The sequence below is a fragment of the Chelonia mydas genome, chromosome 1, assembly GCF_015237465.2.
Source record: "Chelonia mydas isolate rCheMyd1 chromosome 1, rCheMyd1.pri.v2, whole genome shotgun sequence".
Lineage (NCBI taxonomy): Eukaryota > Metazoa > Chordata > Testudines > Cheloniidae > Chelonia > Chelonia mydas.
In genome coordinates, this window is record NC_057849.1 from 166,620,240 (window position 1) to 166,644,108 (window position 23,869).

The window sequence follows — 23,869 nt, forward strand, 5'->3', positions numbered from 1 at the left end:
ATAGTTTTTATTACTATTTATAATTGGGAATTGAAAATTCTCTTGCCAAAATCAGAAGCATTGGGCAACACCATAGCTTACAAATATTTTCTTGCATGCACTGGCATTCAGTGTGTGATTCCAAACATTTTTTTGGTTTTGTTTTGTTTTAAGTGTATCCATAAATAAGCTACCTTGGGTCTCTCACTGTAATAATTCTCAGTGGGTGTTCAGTGGTGTTAATTGTTTAAGGTGTTGACTGCTGAAAAACCTCCAGTACACAGAATACTCTGTGTCTGTTAACGTCATTTTGACAAATTTCCCAATGTATGTGGCATTGGTTTTGAGAAATGATCATGATGATGCCATTAGTCAGACTGATGACAGAATGCAGTAATACTGTTCTATCAAGTAATTTTCAGCCCTGGCATGATGCACAAAAGTGTAGGAAAAGAGCTAATCTAGTTTGACAGCGGGTGATGAGTTCGCATGAATATTTAATGTTTCTGAGATACCATGTAAAACTTTTTTCATAAGGTACACCAAACTGTAACACAATGGAAAAGATGGAATTATAGAGTGGGGTTATAATGATGGAAAGCAAATCGACCCCTAGATTATGGAGAGCCCATGCTTACAGGGAAGATGAAGACAACTGGTTACGTTCAGTGTTGTCAGATGAGAGGCATGGTGAGTCTGGCCAATGGCCAGGATTTCTCTGTGGGAACCACTAAACACAGAGCCAATCATTTGGGAAACATAAACAAAGACCAATCCCTTTCCCCCACTGCCCAAAAAGAACATACATTACCTCAAAGAATCATATAAATTCCTGGACCTTAGGGATCCATATGGTGATACGATAATTAACTCATTCACAAACTTTATTCTTCAATGTAGAGAAGGTTGCATACAATTCCAATAGCTGAATTTTTTGAATTTTCATTCATTGTGGTACTACTTAGTAACTAAAGATACCAGACACTGGAAGAGAGGGTACTCTAGGCCACATTCTGATCTCAAAAAGGAAAGGAGTACTTGTGGCACCTTAGAGACTAACCAATTTATTTGAGCATAAGTTTTCATGAGCTACAGCTCACTTCATCGGATGCTCACGAAAGCTTATGCTCAAATAAATTGGTTAGTCTCTAAGGTGCTACAAGTACTCCTTTTCTTTTTGCGAATACAGACTAACACGGCTGTTACTCTGAAACCTGTCATTCTGATCTCAGTTGCCTAAGTTTAAATGAGGCGTATCATTACTTACTTTTGTCACAGTAGTATTTATAATCTGCTAGCTTCTTTACAGACATAAAGGAAAACAAAGTCCCCATCCCACAGAGCTTACAGTCTGCAAACAGGACAAAGTTCGGGTGAAAGGATACAACATATAAGAGAAGCTCTGAAGGTAATAATTGGCACTGTAGTCAGTGGAGTTACTCCTGATTTACACGGGTGTAACAGAGTGCAGAATTTTGCCCTCTGTTCCCAAGAGTACTGTCAACAACTGCACAAGATGCTTTTTATATTAGAGTGGTCATTTGCAGTGTTAATTTACTTCTCAGAGATTGTTTCCTACTTGCAAGTGGATAAGGTCATCTTATCCTTCTGAATATAACTAGGAAATTGGACCCAGAACACTCAGTAAGTTACTTGGTGGCAAGAAAGACTATAGGACTCAGTCTCGTAAGATGCTGAGCATTCAAGCCAGACCCAGCAAAACACTTAACTACTTGCTTAACTTCAAGCATGTGAATAGTCTCACGCTTAACTGCTTTGCTGGATCAGGTTAGAGATTTCAGCATCTAGCCATATTGAACCCATAATGTTCTGCCTTCAGCTGTAGAGTAATTAAATACATATTATTTATGGTCCCACTTCTGAGCAGTGAAAAAGGGAATGGATTTGGAGCAAGGTAATTTTTTGTGGAAGACAAATGAGTGGAGACACATTGAAGATATTAATTCCTGGTCTACTAATTTAATTTTATGCATACTGGCCTAAACTGTGAAGTCCTTTCTCAGTCAGCTCAATTCTGACTCAGTCAAAACCTCTGTTGAGTTTGTTGTGAGTTTTAGCTGAGTTTGTCCTGAGGGTAAGAATTTTCAGGATTTGGCCCAGCATGAATATACTACCTGTTTACTTTGAAATGGGCTGGATAAAAAGAAAAAGCAGCAGCTATGCCTTAGTCACATAAGGACTCTGGCAAAATTCTATTAATCCCCACCCCCTTGAACTGATTAAAAATATTCCAGCAAAATTTTTTCAATGAAATATGGCTTGTCAATAGAATTGAAAAGTTTCATGGAAAATATGAATTCTGCCAGTTTGATGTTTTGCAATGAAAAGTTTCCAAATGAATTATTTAAAATAAATATTCATTTTTTTTTGTTTCGGGGGCAGGGTGGACAAAACACTCATTGCTTGCGCCTCCTGTGTTTTTCTAGTTGGGGGTGGGAATGCAGGAAAAGGGTTTTTTTCTCCCATAGAAATTAAATGATTTTTTCCCCCCAGAAATGTTTCTTGGGAAAAATGTTTTTGGAATTTTTTGGCAAAATTTGAAAAACATCACAAATACAAATGAAGCAAGTCAAGCACTTTAAAAAGAAATAATTACAAAGTGTATTTACCTATGTTCAACCAGCTCTACTTTTTACACAAGTGGCCCAATTCTGACAGGTGCTGAGCAGCCACAAGGCCCACTGGAATTCAGTGGGAGCGGAGAGAACTCATCTCTCCCAGGATCGGGTCCAAATGCTGTTATGTAGAACGCCAGAGCACTAAACTACATCACTTCCACCAACATGACCTTGTGCTCTTAAACAATGAGGATGCCATATTGTTCTGGGTGCTGGGCAATTGGGCTGCTCTACATCTCTGTAGAACAAAAGGAAATCTATTTGAATGTAATGATCTCTCCATTTAACACAGGAGCTCATGTCCACTACTAATGCACGATAATTTTGAAGGTTTTTGTTGTTTTCATTCCAGTATCTTGTAAAAGTCCTTTCAGGTCACCTGTATAAAAACTGGATTTGTCCCCTGTTTGGTTTCTTTAGAGGGCCTGGAAGATTTTTTCTCATTGATATTTAACTTAGAAATATCTGGAGTCAAACATGGACCTTTCTGATTTTGCTGAAAAACCTCTAGTGGATGTCTGGGATGTGTACTGTGAATATATACACCTTAATGGAAGGGGCAAAGGTATTGCATCTTTTTTTTTAAAGCTGCCTTAATCCAGAATTTTAATTAGTCATTGAATTTAACTATATTTTAATTAAAATCCACAAAAAAAAATTCAGATTTTTTCTGCTCTTGTGATTCTGTCACAGTGAATTGTGGGAGAACTTGTCTGTCCTTCTGGGCACATGGAAGGAATTGTGGGAAAGCATTGGAAGACAACCAGAACTTGACTGGTTTAGCTTGCATCCTCAGTGCAAAGTGGGTGAAAGTCTTACTTGAGCTTTAGCCTATATCCCAGGATGGATCAACTAGTTTGGATTGAACGCGTCATTAAGCTAGAACTAGAGACTTTGTATGCGTCCCCAGGAGCTGGGTTAATGTCAACACTGAAGTAAGAGCCGGTGCTAGCTATTGGTATGTCTACACTTTGGATTCTGGGAGGGAGGGGCTGATTCCCAATTTGAGGAGACATACCGGCATTAGCTTTCAGTGCGCTAACGTGCTAAAAATAGAATGTAGCTGTGGCAGCATGTGTGGCAGGAGGGGCTAGCCACCCTCAGTGAATTCATAGCATCTGTAGGGGCATGCAGCCAGGACAGCTAGTCCATTCCGCTGTGTTCTATTTTTAGTGCACTTGCTTGGTGAGAGGAGTAACAAGTATCTTTCTCTGAGCTGGGAATGGTACTCCCAGCCCAAAGTGTAGACATAGCCCTCTCCAGTGAAGCCCTTAGCCTTTGTGACATTCCCACTCCACTAGTTCTCCAGTCATCACAGTGTCCTTCAGTTTAGACAGAACCTGGATTTCTAATGTAAAACATAATCAGATTAAAAATAAACATAAAAGGTCTTCGGGGCTTTCATTATTCATCATAAAGATGCAAAAAAAAAAAGTTTTTCCTTTGACGGTCACCTTTAAGCTAGCTTGCTGGGACATTCCCAGAAATTGCTGAGGTTATTAAATTCTTGTATGGGATTCAGTCTCCAATATTCTATTTCAGTATTGGGTTTGAATCTACTGCTATCTTTTCCTCTTTCTCTACTGATTTCTGAAACTTAATAAAAATGAATTTTTTTTAAAGTTTTAAAACAGAAAATAATTGGTGAAAGGAAGAGAGGACATGAAAGCACGTGTGGGTTTTTTTTGTTTTTGTTTTTAAATGCAAGAGGCTGTACTGTAAATTAAAGCAGCAGATGCTGACATTCCTCTAGTTAAAGGCTTAGGCAATTTCTTTTTCAGGGTTCATTATCTCAGTTGTTTCAAAGTGAGTCAAACTAAAACTTGGCATATGTGTTGTCAGTCTGGAGGCAAATGTATTAAGCCAAAATGATCAAAATAGCACATTATACCATCTTAGTTATAGATTGGCTAAAATCATAGCTCAGAGGAAGTTTTAGATTCTCTCTCTCTTGCGCTCTCTCTCTCTCTCTCTAACAATTTGAACCTTTCTGATTTACCCCATCCCCAGTTGCTTCTGGATTTAAATCAAAACCTAAATGTTACTTTAATGTAATTTGTATTTAATAGATTTAGGCTTGTATTAAATACCTAACCGTTTATCACCACTCAGTGATTTGGAGAAGTACTCTAGCAGAAGCTTTTGATAGTGGAGACCCGGTGCAAGCTCCAGGGCTCAACAGCTCTGAAATGGCATGGTTAAATAGCTATTTGCTTTCTGTTAGCAACAAACTGACTCTCAAATTTGAATAATTGTTCGCGCTTTGTCTTAAAGCAATTGTGTATCATGCAAGATAACATTTGGAAAAGGTCAGATCAGGACTCTGACTCAATTGCTTATTTGAACTAAATACTTCCAAAGGGCACTGAGAAGAAAAGTGTGTTTGGGAAGGGAAAGGAGGGATTGAAAAACAGTGTGTTCCACTCCTAGTCCTGGCTTGCAGCCCTCTGACACTTTTACCCAGTGGCACTTGACTTTTTCCTAAGTGTAACTTTTGTTCTGTTTGGAAGACACGGCGCCTGAGCCAAAGCCTAGTGAAACAAATGGAAAGATTTCCACTGATTTCAGTGGGCTTTGGATAGGGCTCTTAGTGAGGATTTAGGGAGCCTGTGTGTGCTTTTTAAAGAATCTTGATGCAGCCTGAAGTTGAAAGCCTCTATGTGCATCCAGGGAGAACATAGCTGGGGTGTCTCCCTCTGACTCAATGGCGAGGATGTTTTTAGAGTAATTGTGCTGGAAAGTTACAAAGAGGTAGTGAGAAAAAACTAAAAACAGAACAAAATCAGAGTGAAGATAAGAACTCAAGTGAATGTGAGATAGTCTATATGTAATGATTATCATAATATTCAGCACTTATTATAGACAGAGCTGGTAGTGCAACCTAAGATTAAGGTGGCCTCATGTAGATCCCATACTCATTGCCACGGTGGTATCCCAATAACATGAAGACTACTGAGGATTAAATGCAATCAAGAACAAACTTTATTCCAGGGTCCTACACCGTCTCTAGATTTCTCTTCCACATGACCCCCACCAGGATCCCACCTCTTACTGGCTTCACTTCCTGGTTTCTTAAAGGAGGCATACCTCATAAGCAGCTGTTCCTAAGGTGACTATATTTCCCAAAGGGAAAATGAGACACCATGTGGGGCTAGCCTGAGGCACCCCCCTGGCCTGAGCCGCTGGCCCAAGCCCCCATCTCCATGCGGGGCTGGCCCCTGCGCCAGTCTGGGGCTGGCGTCGCTGCTCACCCTCCTGCCTCCGGTGCAAGGCTGGGGCTGGAGTTGCTGCTTGCCCGAGCCCTGTGTGCCCCCAGCACGAGGATGGGACCGGAGTCACTGCTCACTTGAGCCCTGCCCACCTCTCCACACACGTTCCTCCGCCTCCCACTTTTTTTTTGACAAAAGTGGGCATTTGTCCCATTTGCTCTTGACAACTGATCAGGTTGGAAGAACAAACTTGACAAATGCCCACTTTTGCCAAAAACTCAGGCTGCCTGGGACAGAGCTTTAAAAAGGGACTGTCCCGGCCAAAATGGGATATATGGTCACCCTCGCTGTTCCCAAATACTGCAACTAATGCTGCTCATTATAAGTCCTTGTTATCAGTTGCTTATTACTTTACCAGACTTTAACTGTTTTAGCTGAAATTTTGCATGTTGGTTCTTTGCTCAGGCTGAATGTTTTTGAAACGTTTCAGCAAAAATGGTTAATTTGTTTCTAAGAATGAGATTAGGGAAAAATATGTTGCCCAGTGTGGTGGGGCAAGTGCCCCACGCTGGCAGAAGAGGGGTTAAAGCATCTCCGGGGAGGCTGCACAGGAGACAGCCAGTTAGGGCCAGGCTGGGCCATATAAGAAGGACTGCTGACAAGAGCAGCTTCAGCCACTCCGTGGAGTTCAAGGAGGGAGGACTGGCTGCCCTAAAGAAGGGAGAAGAGATGGCACCATGATCAGAGCCGTGCTGGGAGGGGCCAGGCGAGCATGAGTGAGCTCCCAGCTGACTACTACCAGACGGAGGCCCTGATACAAGGGTGGAGAAAGGTGCTAGGGCTGCGGGGAAGTGGCCCAGGGAAACAGACGGCAGGGGTTGGAGGTGACGCAGCGTGTGACTGCCACCATCCCCCCCTTTTGCCCCAGTTGCCACTGATGCGGGTGGCTAGACCCTGGACTGAAGGAGGCCACTGAGACGAGTTGCTGGGCAGAGGAAAGCTCTGGGGAGGGGAAGGGGGAAAGACCCAAGTGGGGCACAGCCGAAAGGCTGTGTCCAGTAGAGGACACAGCAGTCCTGAGAGCAACATGGGTCCTAATGATAGAACAGACAGCAGCGAGACACCACTAGATGAAGGCACACTGGAGAACCAGAGCTAATTCCCAGGATGGCCAGCAGGAGGCACTAAAGTGGTGAGACATGTCCTGTCACACTCAGGTTTAAAGATACCCCTCACCCTTCCCGAACTTAGAACCATTTCAATGAGAAGCTCTAGTGCCTCCATACTTTTGAACAGGGATTTGAAAAAGGGACTTGTTAGCGAAGCAAAATTCTCCAAAAACTCTAGTCACACTGAGCATACTCCAGCCTAAGGCTCCAGGGGCTGACCAGAACATTCCTTGCAATTGGCTATCCAGGGGCCACGGAGCGGGGAGGAGGGGCAGCTGGGCATAGGAACTGATAGCTAGGAGCTTGTTTTTCTGTGTTTTCAATGCTCCCTCTGCTGGCACCAAGGAAATGTGGAAGAGGAAGCTGCTTAACTCAAATGTAGAGGGGACAAGAGCCAGGTGGGTGGAGGTTGCCCTGGAGGGAGGAGATTCGGACAAGAACTCTTTGGTGGTAGGAAGCCAAGTTTGTGGTGAGACAGGCTGGGCAAAGAGAGTGGGACAAGGAGCCTTCAGGAGATACCAGGACTAGGAGAGGGGAGACTGAAGTTAGATGAAGGATCTAGAGGATCAAGAAATGGTACTGGTTAAATAAGGAGATTGGGACAAAGGGTCAACAGGGAGACTGTGATGATGAGCCTGGGAAGGGTGACTGAAACTGGAAGTTAGGTTGTTGGAGACGAAGACTGGGATTTGGAAAGGGAATCCTAAGGGAAACTGGGAATGGCTAAGTGAGGAAACTGGGACCGGGAAGAGGAGCTGGATGCGGGAGGGGGAGCAGAGAAGGCAGGTCTAAACCAGGGCTGTGCTGGATGGAACAGGGGCAGAAGGGCCTGTGCCTACTGGAGTACATTCCCCTTAGAGGCTGGGGTAGGGCAGTTGTTGTTCTCCCCCCCACCACCACTTTCTCTGTGTAAATTGGGAAGATCATTGAGTCATCAGAACTCCTGGATCTCCTGAGACTTCTGTACCTTGTGATGGCAGGAGGCTGAAGATCAGAATTGTGTGTGGAATTGTTTGTTTCTTGATCCTCAGCTCCAATAGGCTTTCCCACCGGAATGATCAGGCCATGGAAGGCGGAGAAACATGTAAGGTCAATGTAGAGGTCATAATTAACTTACTAATGTATTCTCTGCTGAATTGGTGGGAGACAGTGTGGCGACAGCAGTTTTCCCATTCCTTGCTCACCCAGGGAGCTGAATACATGTAGAGCATCTTTTCCTTCCGTGGGATTGAGTGGAGTGGGAATAGTAGTAGCAGGCCTATTCATCACCTAACCTTCATGCTGCTTGAACGGCTTTTGCTTCCTTCTACATGCAGAAAGAGGGAAGACTTTAGCTCTTTGCCAATACGCTAATACTTAGCACAAAAGATGTACAGGAATTTAAACCGCATAGAATATAGGAAGTCTTGAAGTGAATGTGCAAAATATTTTTATAACACCAAAGATTCTCTCTCCTTGTCTTCCTAGAAAAGGAGAGAAAATCTGCTTACACAAGAGCTTTCTAAGGCTTAAACGTTCTCTCTGTCTTTCAGTCTCTCGGTTGTGCATTGTCTCTGAAGACTTTTGCATGAGCTACGCTAAATGGCTTGTAGGATTTAATCATTTTCTTTACTCACCTACTTTGAAAGAATTATCTAGGCTTTCTACATTATAATTAATGTGAAATGGGAGGGTCCTCCTGTTTAGAACTTATTTCCAAACTGTAAAACATTTTTGCATCATTAAAAAGAATCTGCTGTTGGAGATTGTTCCCTCACATCCCATGCCATCTCCACTCTCCTTTAGAAACATCTGTGAGGCTATTCTCCTTTAGGTATGCATATAACTCTCATTCACTTAACAAGGTGCATCAAAGGGTGAAAGCAGACTGAAATCATTTGGAGGAAGGATGACCAATCCTCTTACTATGAAAGTCTAATGAAATCTCAGCCAGAACTCTGATTTAAAGATGAGGGTGGTGGAACACAGGGGGCCTCAGTTCCATATAATGCCTTGGGAAAAGTAAGCCTTTAATCTGACTGGTACTATTTCTCATTGTGGATGATGATGTTGAAAATAGAAGTTGTGCTCTTATTACCAGTGTATTGAATCAGTCTCTTTTACATTCTGGTAACTGGGGGGGAACCTGTTATACACTAGGATTTTTTTGTCTGCTAAAGTCATTATAAAATGTAAATGAATGCATTGTGAGCCAAATCTGAATTACAAATACCCTGTGTGGAGTTATATATGAATACTATGCAATTTCTGTTCATCCTTAACAGCTATGGGCATGGATAGGATTTTGTCACACAGCATTCACTAAATGCTCATGGTTCTGTTAAACTGGAAAACTTTCACAGTTCAGATTATAATTGTTTAAAGCACCGCTTTAGGGCAAATGTGTTTTTATTCTGGAATCACCCAAGTGTGAGCATTAAAATTATACATCTGTGAGACAGAAGCCTTTGAAGATATTGTATTATCAGTGAGTGGCAAGGCACCTGGGAATGATACAGCTAAGGGTGTAGCTAAACCCCTATTTTCAGGGGGTACTAACTCAGGATGAAGTAGAAGCTTATTAGTTTTTGGTTAATTGATTTCATTTATGTAATTAAAACATGCCTACATTTCTGAAAATAAGTGTTTTACAGGTGGCTACCTCAGATCCAAGCTTTACTTTTTGTAGTGATTGTGAAATATATCAGATTCACAACCCTGGAGACTGAAGTCCTCTGTTTGTACAGAGAACAGGTACAACATGGGCAACAGTAGGATAAGCCTCCTCGCATTGCTCCCGCCCAAGTCCACAGAGTATTTACTGTGGATGAAATTTACCTCTATGCAGAGCATCAGCATGAGGTTGATATGCCATTTAAGTATGCTCTCCTTTGAGGGCGAAAGGTAAGTGGCTCATAGGTATTGCAAGAACCCTCTGCACAGAGTGAATTTATATTACTGGAACAAATTAATGTAGCAATTGGTCCTGAACTGGAAAAACATCGCAGCCCTAATTTTGATAATGTAACATTAAAGACTGATGTAGCTCTTGTAAGGCATTCAAAAGGGCAGTGAAATACACAGCTGCCAGTCAATGGCCTCGATCCAATAATCCTTGAATAGTGTGAAATCTGCTTTTCCATGGGGTCACATCAAAATCAGACACATTGATTGTGCTCATAGCAGCAGTGAATTGCTAGAGATTACCCTGCTAGCAAAACTTTTCTATTACTACATATGTATTTTTATTATGTACCATAAGTTTATATAATGCATATTGTCCACATCTTGCCGTACTCATTAATGTGTCTGTACCCTCCCGGTTCTAGGCTGTGGCGGGGGCTAAATCAGCCCTCAGTGTAAATTAGCAGCCCCGGGTGGACTGCCTAAATTATGACAGGCCATGAGGCCAAGGCTACCAACCCAAAATAGCCATACTAATGTCTGCTACAGCTCCAGGGTTTGCCGAGTGAGCTTCATAAGAAAGTCTTACTCAATTCTTACATCAGCAAAATTCTCACTTGGCTGGGTCTGACCTCTTTACACTGCCACAGGAATGCAAATGTTCTATTGCAGGTGGGAGAATCCCTCCCAGGTCCTACCAAATTGCAATCTAATTTAGCGTTTACAAACCAAATTAACTTGTGCTGTATGCAAGACTGATGCATTTTTAACAGGAATAGCTGAATTTTTCAGGTGTTGCAGACTTTAATGTTCATTCTTCATCTCAACCTAAGGCAAAACTAATTAGAAGCACTCTCTTGTTGTTTGAAGAATAGTTTCAAGGCTGTCTTAAACTATATTCTATGATTTCTGAGGTTCCATGTGATTACACAAATAAATGATAGAAAAGGTGGATCTGGACTATCTAACTTGCCATTCTGTCTTCTGGTACAAACGTGTAAATGTGGTACCCAAGAATGCTTATTTTTAAGGAGGCACCCTTTGAAATAACTCTGCTTAAGACTGTACTTTTAGGAGTGGTATTATGGTCAGTGTACATGGTGGTTATACTTCTGAAAATGGAGCAAAACAAAATGGTGCTATAATGTGATTAAGAGGAAAGGATGAGTAACCAAAATATGAGGTAGTCACAGATGGATAAATACTGAAGTGTTTAGATGTACCCAGATTTAGACAATCTGCATGGAACTTATCTCTAGCAATAAGGCCACAAAGTTTTCAGTTAATGTTTCTTATTTTATTGCTTAAAATCTCAGTATTAGTTTGACATACTCTGTTCAGCTTCAACATGTTCTGGCTTCTTCTGGCAGGTCAATTAAAACGTGATGCTGTGGAAGATATGAAGATGTCATTTTATTCTTACTTTGGAACAGAAATCCATGTAATGGAGAGAAAAAACAGAAGGGAAATGAGGAATCCAAACATAAATTAATACATGCCTAAAATTGATGCTTGCCATCTAACATTACTGTGCATATGGCAGGAGTGCACAAGAAAAAAAAAACATCCCCAAAAAGCTGATGCAGCTGAACAAGGAGGTGAAAATAGTTGTAAGGGTAAAAAGGTAGGATATAAGCCTTCAGCTAGGAAGGATCACTGGAAATGTTATGAAATGAACAGAGGAACTGGAACAAGCTGATGAGAACTGCAAAGATGAAAATGGAAAGACTGAAAGATAAAGGAAACCATAAAACTTTTTTTATTAATTAAGTGCTTATAGACAAATTGAAGTACAGTATACATCAGTGAACACCTCCAATTCTAAACATATCCCTGGGTGATTGTAAAGTCCCCATAGTGATGTCCAGAAAGAATCTGCAAATTAATGTTTTTGTTGGGATAGATGACTTCACCAGTGGAGACTGAGGCCCTGATCCTTCAAGAACATAAGCCTGTGCTTAACTTAAGGGGTGTTATTGAAGCCAATATGTCCACTCACATGCTTAAAGATAAACATGTGCATGAGTGTTTGCAGACTGGGGTAAGTGACCCTACAAAGAATTTGTTTGCTTTACAATTAGGGTTGTGCTCCATTTTGCTCCTTCATAAGGTATAAAAAGGTGTGAATATTGGTTTTATTTACTATTTTCTTCTGATGTTTTTAACATTAGAAATATCAGAGGAATGTTAAGTCTGACCTTCCCTGCTTTTGCTGGAAGACTTCAAGGTAACTTAATGGAAGGGATGGGTGTGCTGACTCTAACAAAATCACCCCTTCTCCAAAATGTTCAATCGTTGTTAGAATTTTAATGGTGTTACTCTGATTAAAATCCTCTTTCTGTGACCAGCTTTCAGTTTTTGAAATTTATGGTGTCATGATGTAATTAGTTCTCCAGACACTCTTCCACACTACTGAAGAACTGAATTTTCACTATTAAAAATTACAGGAAAATAATCTTTAAACCCTTCCACTGCCACACACACACTTTCTCCCCAAAAACTCCCTGAACAAACCTACCTTGTTGTACATTGTAAAGCAGCAAGAAGGGCACAAGCCTTCTCTCCCCCACCCTGCCCTTTATTTTTTCCTTTCTTTCCTTTCCAAAGTTTTGTTTAGTGTTTGTGGAGGATACCAGTGCTACCTGCTGGACAGTGAAGCTAGAGGGAGCTTCATCCTTTACTATAACATTTTTGGGGGCCTTTAAACAATTAAATTATGTCTCTTTTCTTAGAGCAAGTTTCAATAAAACTCTGTAAGTGAAGTTTTGTGTGTGTGTGTTTGTGTGTGTAATAAATAGGGCTGGTCAAAGAGGTTTCCTTCAACACAATTTTTGAAAACTGAGCTTTCAATCAAACTCATATTTTTTGCTAAAAGTATCTACTTTGTGCAGACAGTTTCAAAAAATGTCAGAAAACTGAAATATTTTGGCCGAAACCCCAAATATTTCAATCTGGAAATGTTGTGGTGGTGCCTCATGGATGTTGTAGTTCAATTGCCTCATGTTTGTCTATGAACCGGGCAATTTTTTTTTTGGTAGCAATTTTCCACCCTGAAAAGAAAAACCATTTTCTGACCAGTTCTAATACATATAGTCTTCAGGAGTCATTCGTGTGTGTGTGAATGAAAATACATACTATTGATTCTTATCATCAGTTACTGTAAGAGTAAAGGTGCCAGTACCACATGGTATTGTACAAGTCAGCAGACAAAACATGTTATAAGAAAATTATTATCAGGGAGTTCCACTCAGACAAACTCTTCTGACCAAATTTTAGTTAAATATAAGATAGATATCATTCTGTATTTCATCAATTGTATCTTCATATACTTATCACCAATAAAGCTCTTCATCTGGCAGGGTTAATGCCTGATTCTCAGTGACTGCAGTAGGCTTTGGATCAGGCCCAGTGTTATTATTTCTGTGCTTGTCTAATATTCTAATTTAAAAGCTTTGGGCAAGGAAGGATGGTCCGGTGGTCAAGGGACTAGCCAATGGCTTGGGAGACTTGTGTCCAGTTTCCTGCTGTGCTACAGACTTCCTGTGTGACCCTGGGCAAATCATTCAGTCTTGGTGCCTCAACTCCCATCTGTAAAATAGGGATAATAACTTCCCTAACTCACAGGTGTTGCAAGGATAACCATGTTAAAGATTGCAAAGTGTCTTGAAATCTACTGAGGAAAAGAACTACATAACAGTTAGGTGTTGTTATTATATTATGTACAGCTTCTCAATTGTGTGTCCCTTGATAAATCAGGAGACATAACAGGACAAATATTTCCTTTGAAATATAACAGATTCATTCTTCTTGATTTAGATTAAACTAAAACATGATTCAAATTCAATCCTGTAGTGGCTTATGCATGCGCTTAATGGCACACACTCTGAGTAGTCCCATTGGAACGACTCACACAGCATAAAGTTGTGTAGATGCGTAAATGTTTTCAAGATCAGGGCCTAGGAGACAGGACACACTTGGAAACCCGAGAAGGATTACTTTTGAGTTGTAATTTTATTTCACCCACAAAAGAAGCAAGTCCTTAAGAGGGACTTGAATGTAAGGAAAGGAATGGCTTGGGGAAACAGCATGGGAAGGGCATTGCATGCATGTCTGGAGAAAGGTAAGGAAATTAAAGTATGGGGAGGGTGAGGGGAAGGAATTGTCAACTGGCATCACAGTGCAGGAGTGGATATCATTTAGGTCTACATCAACCACAGTCAAATCATGAGACCTACAAGCTGAGAAAGGATGTGTCAGTGGTTAGGGACCCTGGGTTAGAAGCTGAGACCTGGCTTCAAATCCCTGCTCTACCACATACTTTCTCTGTGATACTTTCCTTTACCTGTCTGCAAAATGGCAACCATAGTACATCCTTACCTCACTGAGCTGTTGTGGGGATAAACGCTACAGCTGACCAGAAATATTCCTATAAAACATTCCATGACAAGGGTTCAATTTTGACAAAGTTCTGACAGAACCTAGACAGGATTCCAACTCTGCTTTTTGGCAGCCTGCCTGATGGACTGAGAGCCTGGGAGATGTGGCTTCTTGGCAGCCCAGGCTTCCAGGGTCTTCAGGGCTGGGGAGCCCACCAGGTGGACTGCCCCAGGGCTGGGGCTCCATTCCCTTTCACTGAAAATTTTTGGTTTTCATTCCAGTTTGGAATGAAACCTAATCCTGAAATATCAAAACCCCTTGCGAAGCAGAGTTGCCTTTCTCCACCCTGCTCTACTAAATATTTTAATTATTGTGTGGATGCTCCATTGCCATGGTAATGGGTCAATAGGTGTACTTAGGATACATTGATCTTGCAACTGCTAGGCATGTGCATAACTTTAAACATCAGAGGAGAAGTCTCCCTGATATCTGTGATGCTCCTTTGAGACAACTGGTTCTTCTGGGCCAAGCAGTTTGCAATATCAGGGCCTAACTCTCCAGGATGAAACAGAATCTCCTGCTGCCACCCCCCACTCCAGTTCAATATCCAAGGTTCCGGTGAGACTTCTTTAGAGATTCTACCTATTTAGAAGCCACTTAAAAAGCAAACATGTTCTCCCTAGGGAAGTCCCACCAAAATTAAATGATGCTCATGCTTAGCTTTGCTACTGTGTGCCACTGATGGACAGCAGTAAATTTATGCGTGTGTAGAAGTGTTTGCAGGACTGGGGCCTAAATCTATACACCAATAGCTACTACTGTAACAAATCACAGAGGCTCTTTTTTTCCCCTCTCTCCATGGAAATATCTATATCCATCATTATCGGTGACAATAACTTGTCACAAAAACTAGGGCAATGCAGCATAATCTAAAATAAAATTAGCACTACATGGTCATTATTATGTCACAGTATTAAAACACAACACAGACTCTACTCTACCAATAGGGATAGTAGTACTGGCAGCATTCAAACACAGGCCAGATAGGCTCCGATGCTGCTATGAACGCTGGCGGGGTGCAACATGGAGCTCATTTCAACATCAGGGCCTTGGAGGGCTCCTTCTTTTACCTCTATGTTAACAAAGGGGAGTGGGAAGAACAGATGCCAGAAATTGACATACCGTTAATGAGAAGGGGTGGAGGATAGGAAGGAGATGTGGAGAGAACAAACACAAAGAAAATTAGATCATGTCAGGAGAAAAAATATTAAAATTAAAATATCTGATGATAGAACTACAGATGGCATCAATTTCCAAAATAAAGAATGACAAGAACTACAGGGGCTCCTGTGTCAGTGGTTCTATGGTGGTAACTTTAAGCACAAGAAGCAGCTGATACTCGAAAAGCATCCAGACTGTTATCACAGAAATATATCAAAATTAAAAAAGCACATGACTATATCCAGTACTAAATGCCCCTGATTCCTTTCCACCCAGGTCTCCACCCCTGCAAAGGGGGGATATAGCCCTTGTCCTAGGAGCTGATTTCTCTGTGACTATCTGGCCTCCAGTGAACTCTCTAATATGGCATCACCCTCAGAAGTCCTTCCCACCATGCTCTCCTGATAGCTGTTTCTTTAAATATAAGCGAGACAAGCAGCTGCAGGCCTAAGGTGGCCATTTTACATCTGTCTTCTGCACGTGAATCTTCCTTCTAGTTGGCGTGTGTTTGTGTTTGTCTCGTGCTAGCTTTCTCTGACTCTTGAAGAGGTGGCACAACTTCTCGGGATCAATCTGCTGTAGACAATTGTCATAATTATAGGAGGAAGCATATTGAAAAGTTGCCTATACACTGAATGAGCCAGGGGTCCCGTGGGGAAAAATGTATGTGATCATATCATGAAAGACTATATCAGAATGCATATGCAAAAGGTAGGGTGACCAGATAGCAAGTATGAAAAATCGGGATGGGGTGGTGGGTAATAGAAGCCTATATAAGAAAAAACCCCAAATATTGGGACTGTCCCTATAAAATCGGGACATCTGGTCACCCAGGCACAAGGGGTTTGAGTTAAGGTTGTATGGGTAACCTTAATTCTGGCATTTCCTAACTTATCATTGCTTGATTTTGAAATCTTAATGTTCTTTTGAGGTATTTCTCTCCCACTGTCTCCCACAATGTAACTACTATTTCTATCACACAAGCTTTCACTAGACTCCTGACCTTCAGCCGCCAAGCCACATGTAGCTACATGTGAGCTAAAGGAAATCTTCCTTAGCTAATAGAAGTAGCAGGCTAGTTGTATTTGCCTCTGACCCCTACTCCTTGCTAGCAGGTCCCTATGCTGCTAGGGGAGGATTAATTGGGTTATGCTGACTCAGTGAGGTGGAGGTGGCTCACTCCATTACAGAATTAACCTCTGATCTTGTTGGAGTAATCATATCTAATACATATTTTATGTTACAAGAAAAATTGACTGCTGTCAAAGTTATTCTAGCTCAGTTTGTTCTCACTTTCCCAAAGGTCCACAGTGGTAGAGCTCTAGTAAATATCCTTCTGAGATAGTCACTTTACTCTCTGTGACGTTGCACTCCACATGCTTTATTGAAAATATGCTTATAAATGTGAATATGATGTAACTGGAATAAGCATTATGCAAAAGGTCTCTTGTAAGGTATAATTATAAATCTTATAATCTACTGAGTGTGTTCATCCTATTTGTTTGTATATATTATTTCTATATCTGGAGTTAGGAGAATAAGATATAAACTTGTATTTCTAATGTAACCATATTAAGTGGAAGTCATTAAGGGTGCTTCAGAATGAATTGGTTGTAAATGACTCTGTTTACTTGTAAGCCTTTCTTATATGTGTATGTGGGTGCCAGCCAGTGAGTAATGAAGTCTCACAGGACATGTGACCAAGTCACATGATACTGGAATCCATCTTAAACCTGATGCTTTTCCATTTAGAAAGAGGGGTGGGGACCCAGAGAGACAAAAGATTCCCGCCTTGTGCCAAAGCCATAAAAGGGGGTTGGGACAGAACAAAGGGGGCCAGTCATGAAAAATCCCCTAGTTACGACCTGAGCTGGAACTAAGAGGAACTGTACCAGACTAAGAAGGAGTCTAGTCTGTGAAAGAAGATTATTGGAACATCTCTGAGGGTGAGATTTAACTATATTCAGTATCTTAATATTTTGGGCTTAGACTTGCATGTTTTTGCTTTATTTTACTTGGTGACTTACTTCGTTCTGTCTGGTATTACTTGAAACCACTTAAATCCTACTTTTTATACTTTATAAAATTACTTTTGTTTATTAATTGACTCAGAGGAAGTAAGTAAGTAATACCTGGGGGAGCAAACAGCTGTGCATATCTCTCTATCAGTGTTATAGAAGGTGGACAATTTATGAGTTTACCCTCTATAAGCTTAATACAGAGTAAAACAGATTTATTTGGGATTTGGATCCCATTGGGAGCTGGGTGTCTAGGTCCCGGAGACAGGAATACCTGCTGAGTGGTTTTCAGTTAAAGCCTGCAGCTTTGGGGGCATGGTTCAGACCCTGGGTCTGTGTTGCAGCATGTCTGGCTCAAAAAGACAGGGTTCTGGAGTCCCAAGCTGGCAGGGAAAATGGGCTCAGAGGTACTTTCAGCACTCAGGTGACAGTCCTAAGGGGGTCTCTGTGACCAAACCTGTCACACTCTTATTGAAGCTACTTAGACTACCGTTGGGAAAGCAGGGTGGATGTTTTTCTACAGACTATGCTGTTGAACTCCCCAATTTTGGCAAAGGTTATGGAGAAGACCTCCAGATGGTGGTTGATTATCAGGGGAATTGCTATCTGGAGTCCAGGCATGGTGTTGCCTTCAGTCAAGGTCATGTCACAAACCCATCTATCCACTGGGTATAGGAACAAAACCAGCTAATGCTGTGGAGGGGCTGGGAACACACTAAGTGGGAGAAGACAGCTGTGTTTGTGATGTAAAAACTCCAACATTTATTGACTAGTTTCCTTTTCTTCTGCTGGAACAGGAATCCTCTCTTAAAAAACAAACAAATGAACAAAAACATCGGAGTGCCCCACTTAGGGCATAATAGCCTTGTGATTTCGCTATCTGGGGAAAGTAGCAGCAGCCACACCCAAAAGACTAGGAGATTTCTGTAGGAGAAGGGAGCCATTATAAATAAACATTGTTCTTTTAAATATGACTTCCAAAGAAGAAAAATATATTTAGCTCTTAATTGCTTCCTCATGATGTATAAATAAGGCCTCAAAAGTTTATTTGAATTTTTCAACCTTAAAATAACTAGCCATTGGATGTCTTTGTAGTGTTTGTGTTTCCTGGAAAAACTGAGAACTGGGGTGGTAGCTTTCTCTGGCCCCAGTTGCAGCGGCTGGGATGTTGAATTTTTTTACAGAAAGCTTTTCTCCCACAGTTTGGCAAGCATATGATTTAAATAGCCGTTAACAAAAGCAGAGTTTCATACAGTCTGACTAAACATTCTTTAGCACTTGTCCTGGATGACATTATCCATGGCATTATTTTGGGGAAGTTCTATGGCTTGTGTTATGCAGGAGGTCAGACTAGATGATCACAGTGGTCCCTTCTGGCCTCGTAATTGATGAATCCCCAGTATTTTTATTCTTCCAGTAAAACAAGTTAGGTCTTGATTCAGGTGTAGTGCACAGGCAGACAGCAGTATCCACGCTGAGCTCCACTGACTTCAGGGAGGCTCTTTGTGGGCACAGAAGCTAGTCTGCATGCTGCAGGAGTAGAGCTTACATAAGATCTGAATTTTTCATGAAGAAAACCAAGAAGAATGAAAATAATTGAAAACCACACCATCTTCAGCCTTCTGTATCTATCATAAAATGCAAAAATTGTCAGAGACATTTTTTTCCTTTGCAGGTCACCTCTCTGAGAAGCCAGCTATGCTCAGTGGGAGATGGGAGGAGGCATGCTAATTCATCAGAATGGAAATATTAAAAAATATTTCCCTGTCAATGAATGTTTCAATGAGGAAGGTTGAAAAGGGGAATATGTAAAATAGGAAATTAATTTTTAAATAGAGGAACTATATATTTTCTGAATGTCTGCTTTCTTGTGTTGCAAATTGTTATGGGAGCCGGAAGAGAGCTTAAACAGAAAGAACTGGGCTGTCATCAGACGACAGAGGATTTTTAAAATCCCCCTCCCCCGCATACTAGAAAATAAACCTTTTGAAATGATTTGTCAATTATCATGATTTTTCCTTCCAAAAGCCTCCATCCTATCACAGATAAGCCTTTTGCTTGTAATATCTACTGATGGATTTAGTACCTACAGCTGTGAGAAACGATTCTGACAAGGCTAAGCCGTGGTGTATACAGAAAAATTGTTTAAAAATTCAGATCCTACAGATGGACAAACTAGAGTTCTTTGTCTTTCCATAGAGTTTGGAGATTATTATCAGTGGTACTACTGGTATCTTCATCCATGTGCTTTGTGCCTTACAGCTAATTAGCCATTTGGAAACTGACACATTCCTCCAAGGACTGCTTCTAAGGCTAGCAACCACAATACTTTATCCTTTTAGAGTTCTATTCTGGTCTTTCAGTTGCAGTTGTTTTAAAATGCTCTACTTGAAACAAATGGATTCCTGACCTTGGAAAGGTCTCTATATAATGCATTTTTTAGTTAGTGTTGGAGTCAATTTTTAAGAGTATACACAATTCCCATTCAACTCAACAGGGGTTGTGAGGTTGAAATACTTTTATAAGAGTTTTTGAAAATATATCCCTTCATCAGAATGGAAGAGACTGTTGAAGAGACTTGTGATTATCTCTGTGATACATGCCTCCAGTGCCACACTAAATTTCTGGGCTAGCCTTAATCTACAGCAATATTATATCTGGGATTGAAATGACTGATTCAAATTCATGCCCCTCTGAAAGCTTAATACTTCCACCATTATAGCTTTTCTTTGTTATTGGGGTGTATGTTGAGAACAACTGAGCCCTTAAGCTAAAAGAAGCTAAACCAAATTGGCATCACCTACCACTATTTTGCACAATAAAGCCCCAATCTTGCCAACACTAACTTGTGTGTAACTTTAGTCACATGAGCAGTTATATCTGAGTCAAGAATTAGTTACACATGTTTCTAAAATTAAGTGTTACTATATGTCATCTATTACCTTACCAAATACACGGCCGCATTTTGTTACTGATGTGGTGCCATTGCATTGTTAGTTTAGAGTCCATAGTAACAAATTGTCAGAAACGTGAGAACAGTAAATCTTGAAAGTCTATAGATTTGGGCATTTAGCTCCCTTAGGCTGTTCTAAAAATCGTAGCCTAAATTTTCAAAGACGACCAGCTATTTTGGCTGCCTCCATTTGTTGGATGCCCAACTTCAGACATTTTAAAGGGGCCTGATTTTCAGAAGACCAAGTACTGAGCACTTCCTGCAAATCAGCCCTGTTACAGGGTTACCAAGTTAGGCATACAAAAATGGAGGTATACAAAATCACCAGTCACTCCTAAAAATTGGGGTCAATCAATATTTGTTGGGTAACAGCTATACTGTCACTATTTTTCAGATAACTATCAAAGGTATAATATCAAAATCTTTTAATGTTAGAATTTAATTTTTAAACTTAAACATGGAATGTAGTAGAAATATTTAAAATCCATTCCCACTATTGAATTCACAAGTAACTTAAATCCAAAGTAACTAAACTGTAAAAAATGCTTACTACTTGAGCTTGGGAAAAATATATTCACAGTGAGGGAGATCCTTGTGGATCATTCTGCAACTATATTATGCACCATTAAAATTCGATTTCCACACTATCTTTTTAAGTTTAGTTTTGGACAAGTCAATGAACTTTGTATGTAATTAAGGTTGCAGTAGTAAACTTTCATAGATTCATAGATATTTAAGTCAGAAGGGACCATTATGATCATTTGTTCACATATTCCTCAAGTACTTTCTAATATGCATCTAGAACCACATTGTTATAGGATTTGAAGCAATATTTCTGTAGAATTCAAAATGTACAGTATGTAAGATACAGTAATATTTTATGATAACATGCTTGTCATGATGCCAACCCTTACATTTTCAACTGCTGTGGCTTTCATGCCACCATGAAGTTATGGGCCAGATATGTATCTGGTGTAAAGTGGTCACTGAAGTCAATGAACTACACTGATTTCTACTAACTGTGGATTTGGCCCATGGCCTTCAGCAGAGAGTTAGTCCCTTGTTCGATGAGAAATTAGTGGCAAAGGACTGAATATTATATATGTTTTGTTTACAATATGTACACATGTTCCTGTTAGTGACTTGAGAAGGAATAACTATGAAACAAACAGTGAGAGGCTCAATTTATAATTCAGAAAGCTGCTGTTTTTAAAAACCTTTAGCTGTCTTGTTCCTTCGCTTCTTGTACCAATGTGATTCCAACCTCCATGACTGTGCTTACCAAAGCCATTACCTACTACTACTTTCTCCCTTCTACCACCATATGAAGTGGGGCACGGAAACCCAATGGATTCCCAACATGAACGTCACTCACTTCATTGCCATCGTACCCTCAGTTTCTGGATTCCGTGGAGAGTTCTTCATAATGATGTGGAGCCAAGGAAGGAAGAGGTAGAATAAGCAACTGGTAGGCTGTGCTCCACCATGTCACATGTTGTAAAACAATAAGGAAACCTTTAAAACTCTCTTTAGACTAGGAAAAATGGCTGTTAGCTAACAATGATTGTATCTAGTGTTGACAGAATGGGACATGGGTAAAATAATAATGGTTGACCCTAGGGGGAGCATCAGACACAAGCCTTGCCTAGGCTAGGAAAACTGGTTGAAAGTTAATGTAGCTTGAGGTTCTATTCACTTTCCATCCTTCATGGCAATGGTGTGGGAACCTCTCACCCCTTTAGGAGGTTTTTCCAAAGGATGAAAGGGATGCGGAATAGCTCAAAGTAGGAGGTGTGTGAGTGTGTGTGTGTGTGTAACTATAAGGGATCACCTGGCAGTGAGAGTGTGTAAATTCTCTGGGGCAGGAACTGTGTCTACTTGTGTCTGTACAGCACTTAGCAAAGTGGCTAAGAGGTGTCCCATGATTTGGACATTTCCTTACTTTTAACGGTTTGTGTTTGGCGGGATTGTTGCACTTAACTAACCATTATTCCTTTTCAAATGTTTCTTTTGTTTATGGAATGATACTACTGTGTGCATGTTGCTTTGTCCTGATCCCATCCTCATTGTGTACTAGAGTTACGAACACTTAGTGTGCATGGCTATCACATCACTCATATACAACAGCTGTTTTCTTTTTCCTTTTGGCTACTTCATGCACTTTATTTATTATTAAGCTGCACCTGAAGGAGACTCTATTGTGCCATTAACTAATATTTTATCATTGGTTTCACTATTGTTCTTTGAGTGCCAAGCATCACATGGAATGGCTTTCAGTGTGAGGCAGCTGTCTGGAGTCCATTATAATGAATAATGTTGTTGATGTGCAATCCAAGCTCTTGCAGACTTTCTAATTTGGATTTAGTGTTACATGGGCAGAGAGGGATGTACTATGACAAGGAGTGACATGATTGCTTTTATTACAACATGTGGTATTCAGAATGTTAAAATCAATTCTGCTTTTTTAACTTTCATTCAGTGATTCTGCAAGATGCCCAGGGCTCCTGGGAGGTACCATGTGTGCCCTTACAATTGAAGTTAGTGGGAGCTAAGAGTGCGCAACACCTTGTGGGATTGAGACTTTATGGGATACAGTGTATTTTCAATTCAAGGGTGAAATCCTATCAAACAAAGAGAGTAACATGCCACTAAAAGTAAAATGAATAAAGGTCCAATCTAGTAAAAATTCCATCCTGTCTCCATGCTGTGCAACTCTCTGGAAGCTGATTTACCAGAGCTGCTTCAACCTTGCTCCGTGCAGTTGAATAGAGCAGTAGGAAATTTAGAAGTGTGTGGAAAAGAAGAGCTATCTTAATAATCAGAATGGAGACTGTTGAAAATTGTAATCCTTGATTAAAAACAGCCTGCAGCTATGGCAAAATGGGGGAAATATGCCAGAAATGAAAATTTAATTATTACCATTGACTTTTGTATTACAACATTTACTGTAGAAATTTACTGTAGAAATGCTCAAAAAAGAGAATAGTGAACATTCAAAATGCATAATTCAGAAACTGATAAAAATCCTAAGTATTGATTTGGGAGACTGGAAGTGAAATGGAAATTCAGGGGTAAGTCACAACCCCAATCCCTTGTGAGATACAGAAGTGTTACATACCTGCTGAAGAATTGTGGTCTACCCTCCTCCTTACAAAAGAGGGGTAAATGAAATATACAGGATAGATGTTTGATACATGGTCTACTGGGTTCAGAAAATCTCCAATGGATTTGAAAAAATCTATTACATTTGTGTAGTAGGCTTGGTGCTTTCAAATAAAGAGCAATGACGAAAAATTATTAAACTGAAAAGATATTTCTTGCCACTAGAACATATGGCTTAAAATCAACATTTACGTTATCATGTTTCCACTTACCACCACATATAGGTGTTAGATAAGCATTTATCCTTGATTAAATATAA

The 23,869-nt window shown here is 40.5% G+C and overlaps 1 long non-coding RNA gene across 1 annotated transcript in view; it reads left to right on the top strand.

Moving 5' to 3' along the window:
• LOC122464100 overlaps positions 1-12,117 on the top strand; it is a 94,354-nt gene extending 82,237 nt beyond the window's left edge. The window contains exon 3 of the long non-coding RNA XR_006287976.1: positions 11,250-12,117. This is a non-coding gene — a long non-coding RNA (uncharacterized LOC122464100). The remainder of the gene's footprint in view (positions 1-11,249) is intronic.
• Positions 12,118-23,869: the final 11,752 nt, after the last annotated feature.